At 43.4% G+C, this 5,238-nt stretch overlaps 1 pseudogene; it reads left to right on the forward strand.

Moving 5' to 3' along the window:
• The first annotated feature begins 1,300 nt into the window (after window positions 1–1,300).
• LOC110214286 (large ribosomal subunit protein mL65 pseudogene) lies at window positions 1,301–3,676 on the forward strand (annotated as a pseudogene).
• Window positions 3,677–5,238: the final 1,562 nt, after the last annotated feature.

Genomic DNA, 5,238 nt, shown 5'->3' on the forward strand with positions numbered 1-5,238 from the left:
ATAGCTAGATATTGTTTAAAGTAAAACACATGTTTTTTAACACATGGTACCTTTGCCTCTCAGAGGATTCCCAAAAGAGCTACTCAAGATAGTGCAAGGTACTCTGTGGAGCCACATCCACTCAAAACCAAAGGCTAAGAGCCCCAACTGATATGTTTACTTTTTCTCTATTCAGCCAGAGCATAACACTGGTTCAAAGAAAAGGCATTTAATAAAATAGCATAACAAGAAAATACTCGGTAGAAAATTCTTCCATAAACCTAAGGCAGAGTCTCCCACAAATACATACTGTTAATAGGGAGAATGAACATACATAGGGATTACACATAAAGGGACATTTGCATTAGAAGCATATGTGGTCACAGCACGCATGTGGAAGAGCAACTCATACCTCCGATACTAAAAGATCCCTATAGGACCCTTAATGTCTTCTGGTGATATCACTGAGCTTGTTCCCCCCATTCTCAGCCCATCCACTAGTCCCTGCCAGTCTGATGGTTTCTGCTGTCCACCTAATCTCCATTGGTACATTGCTCAGCTCTTCCCCTTGCCTTCAGGTTGATCTCATGGCATTTCTGTTGGGCATTACTCCCTGTTATTCTCTTCTGAGCTCATTTCTTAAGGGTCAGACAACTCATCTCAGCTTCAACCTGCTAGGGCTTAGCCTTAACATAGTCCAACTCTAAGCCTAACCCTAAATTCACCAACTCTATCCAAACAAACATCCACAGCTGGTAAAGGACCAAGGGTGAAGCATTTACTTTACCCCTGCCCCCAGTCCACCAGACTCATGAATTAAAGAAAAGTAAGGAAAACAAAGAAATTTTCCGTGGCTTACCAGCCCCCTGGCAAACAGGAATCACAATAGTTGAAAGACCTTAGCTGATTTTGGACAGTGCTGGTGGTCATGGTTTAGTTTTGCTGCTTGAGTTGGCCCCTGGTTGCTCCAGCATCTTAGGTCACCAACTAGCTACTCATGCTGTTGCTTGCCCCTAGCTCAGCTGTCAAACCTCTGAAAAATGGTATATGTAGATAGATAGATACATACATACATACATGGGAGTATGAGGTAATTTCAAGAAGAAAAGTAATAATTGGGGATGGGAGTGTCAGAAATTACCTCCTTAGGTAGAGCTCCAGCCTTGGAGTTAGGAGGACCTGAGTTCAAATCTGGCCTCAGACACTTGAAACTTACTAGCTGTGTGACCCTGGGCAAGTCACTTAACCCTGATTGCCTCACCAAAAAGAAGAAAAAAAAAGAAGAAATGACCTCCTACAGGAGGTGCCACCTGAACTGTACATGGAGGCATCCTTAGACTTCTACCAGGTGGAATCAAGAAAAAAATTACAAAAAAAGAATGGGGAACCCACGGCCTCAAGTGCAGCTCTTTTGACTGAGTCCAAACTTCACAGAACAAATCCCCTTAATAACAGAATTTGTCTGTAAAACTTGGACTCAGTCAAAAGGCCACAGCCAAGGACCTAGAAGGCCACATGTGGCCTCAAGGCTACAGATTCCCCACGCCTGTATCTAGACACTGCCTATGAGAACTGCAGGATTCAGCAGGCTGGCAAGCAGTCAATAAGCTTTTATTCAATGTGTGCCACCCATTGAGCTAGGCTCTGGGAAAACAGAAAGGAGGAGAAAGTCAGTGCTCGCTCTCCAGGATCTTGAGAAAAGCAGACAGCACATAAAAGGGGGCTGAAAAGAAGGGGTAGGAGAAACACTAGACTTAGAGGAAGGTCTTAAGGCAATCTGGAGAGAACTCAGATGGGAAACTGAGCCATCCAATCAGAGGGAGAGGCCCTCCGGGGGCAAAATTCCCAAGCCAGAGGGAGCTTCCAAGATAAAGAGATTTCTGGAGCATTTCTGGGTTGAGAAAGTCCAGAGTGCAGCCTGGTGAGGAATCATAATAGCCAAAGTGCAAGGTCTGAGCCTTATCTTGGGGAGACTGCCTTCCTGATGCCAAGTAAGTCTAATAAAAAGAGCACTCAAAAGGTAGCTAGCTGTCCTTTATCTGTGTGTAGTCTCTGCACACTTAATTCTCCTTTACAATCCATCCCTCTCAAAGTTAGTTAAATGGATAATCACACCACGACTCTACATCATCCATGGCATAAAATACAAAGTTCATGATCATTCCACTGAGAGTTCTCATTTATTCCAAGGGACCTCAAGGTTTGGGTAGTCAGGATGGCTACGTCTTTACTCCAGATATTTAGCATAGCACCAACCGAAAGACCTCCATGAAGGTTGCATGTTTTGATTTCTTTTCTTTCTTTGTAGCAGTTCCCTAGTACTGAATTACATTGTCCTCACTTATCAAATGCTCAGTGTAGAGCAAAAGATTGCCATATCTTTAAAAAAAAAAAAAAGCTCCATTCGGGTTAGGTTGCGGCCGTGCCGAAGGCGGCGCGGTAGCCGCCGGTGGTGACCTCACTGACGGCCAAAAGCCAGGCGACCCGGCAGCGTGGGGTGGACCGGTGGCACCAGGATGCGCACGACGCGCCCTCAGTGGAAGCGAAGCTGCGCGTGCTCACGAAGCTGCAGCGCCCCAAGTACGTCGTGTACCCGCAGACCTTCGCCCTCAATGCCGACCGCTGGTACCAGAGCTTCACCAAGACCGCCTACCTGAGCGGCCTGCCCCTGCCCCTGCCCCCGCCCCCCCGGCCCGGGCGAACCGGACGTCCCGGCCGTGTGCGACTGCCTCCTGCAGGAGCACTTCCACCTGAAACGCAAAGAAGCGGGCCCCGCTCTACGAGCAGCAGGAGTTCGTGGCCTCGCCCCTCCTTCAGCAGCTCGTGGCCTCACTGACCGGCCTGTTGACCCCCCCACTACCCGAGCCTCGCCGCCGCAGCCCTAGACTTTAAACATCCAGTTCACTTTTACTGGTGGCGTGGTGAAGAAATTATTCCAAAAGGTCATCGTCGAGGTGGAGTTGATGCATTACAATACCAGATAGATGATAAACCACATAGCCAGATTCGTATTCCGCAACAACTTTCAGAGTTTGTGCCATTGGATTACTCTGTTCCAATAGAAATTCCTCTTCTGAATTGTAAACCAGACAAACTTCCATTATTCAAACGACAGTATGAAAATAACATATTTATAGGGACAAAATTAGCAGATCCATGCTGTTATGGCCACACTCAATTCCATTTGTTACCTGACAAAATAAAAAGTGAGAGACTATTGAAGAACAATCGTGCTGATCAGATAGAAGTCGGTTATCGAGCCAATGCCATTGCCAGTCTTTTGCTTGGACTGGTGCACAAGCTATGTATCAAGGATTCTGGAGCGAAGCTGATGTTACCCGTCCATTTGTCTCTCAGGGTGTGGTCACAGATGGAAAATATTTTGCCTTCTTTTGGTATCAGTTAAATACTTTGGCACTCACTGCGCAGGCTGATCAGAATAACCCTCGTAAGAATATTTGTTGGGGGACAGAGAGCAGGCCTCTCTTTGAAGTTATTGAAGATGGTGATGTTAAAGGCTTCAGTGATGAACTTTTGCTTCAGTTGGTCCAGTTTCTAATGAACAGACCAGAAGAATACAGATCACAACTATCATAAATACTTTCAGAATACTTAGACTTCACTGAATGTAAAATAAATCAATTATGATTTGGGATAATTGTTAATGTAAAGACCTGGAATAAATTTTAGAAATATTTTTTTAAAAAAAGCCTTACTACTCTGCCCTCATTACAATTTAACTAAGTACACATTAGTCAATTACCCATTACCAGCTGCTTAGATAAACATTTGTTGAAACTAATTGAACCAGCAGGGGGTCTTGGAAGCTCTCTAAGCTGCTGAGAACTTTTATTGCTTGGAAGTCTGGTTTGGGCTTCTGCAAAAATGCACCTGGGACTCAGTCTTAAATACTCAGACTTAAATTCAAATCACTGTTCCAGTGAGGATGTTGTGAGAATATACAGATTATATTATTATGATGATGATTGTTATTATTATTATTATTGGCTTCAGTTAAAATCTCTTGCCTGACAGCAAGGGAGCGGGTGCTGAGTTGAGTTTAGGAGCTCATCTTATTTATTCTATTTTATATAGACATATTAGAGGATTCACCAGGGATCCGGGAGTTCACATTAGAATGCAAATGTGACTCCACTTAAGCAAAACTAATATGAAAAAAATCCAAGTTGGTGCCCCCTAAAAAATAAATTCGAGAAAGGGAAAGAAGAGAATAAACCATTTATATAGTGCCTACTATGGACCAGGCACTGTGTTAAGTGTTTTGTTTTGTTTTGTTTTCAAATATTATCTCATTTAATCTTTACAACCTTGAGATGTAGGTGCTGTCATCATCCCCATTTTATAGTTGAGGAAATGGAGGCAAACAGAGGTGAAGTTACTTACCCAAGGTCAAACAGCTCTTAAGGGTTTGAGGCCAAACTGGAGCTGAGATCTTCCTGACTCTAAGTCCATCACCCTCACCACTGCACCACCAGCTGCCTCAATTTTGAGGATGACTCTTCATTTTGCAAAGATACTGATCATTTGATTCCTTTAAATAACACGGTACTCCGTAGATTTAAAATGTGCTTCAACTTATTAGAATTTTATTTTCAAAAACTTTCCAAGAAGGCATCGCATAAAGAAAGGCATACCTGTTGTTTATAACCCCATATGATAGTGATTTCCAAGATGGGGTATGCTACCTCAGAAGGTTCACAAGACAATCCAATGGAGTGCAAGAAGAAAATATTATATCTTCTTTTTAAATTTATTTTTGTCTTTAAAATGAGAAAGAAGTTACATTTTCTAGTATTTAATACAAAGATGAGGATGTCACCCTTATTCAGTTCATCTGTAAAATGGTTAAGTCACTGTACATGAGGTAACCTAAGAGGAGAGAAGTTCTACAATGTGTAGCAGTTAACAGTGCTGCCTCACTTTTGGAATCTTGCGTCACCTGTCCCTCCCCAATCTCTCCACTGACCCCCAGTCTCACATCTCCAATTGCCTTCCAGACACGTCCAACTGGATGTCCAGCAGACATCTTAAACTCAATTTAACCTTTGCAACATCTCTCAAATTCACCTTCTTTTATCTTCTGAAACTGTCCCCACCCTGGTGAAGGCCCTCATCACCTCATGCCTGGATTATTAATATAGATTGCTGGTGGGTCTGCTTGCCTCAAGTCTCTCCTCACTCAAATTCATCCTCTATTTAATCACTAGAGTGACTTTCCTAAAGCTCAGGTCTGATCAT

This window comes from Phascolarctos cinereus, unplaced genomic scaffold (assembly GCF_003287225.1).
Source record: "Phascolarctos cinereus isolate Bilbo 61053 unplaced genomic scaffold, phaCin_HiC Scaffold_4;HRSCAF=312, whole genome shotgun sequence".
NCBI classification, from domain to species: Eukaryota; Metazoa; Chordata; class Mammalia; order Diprotodontia; family Phascolarctidae; genus Phascolarctos; species Phascolarctos cinereus.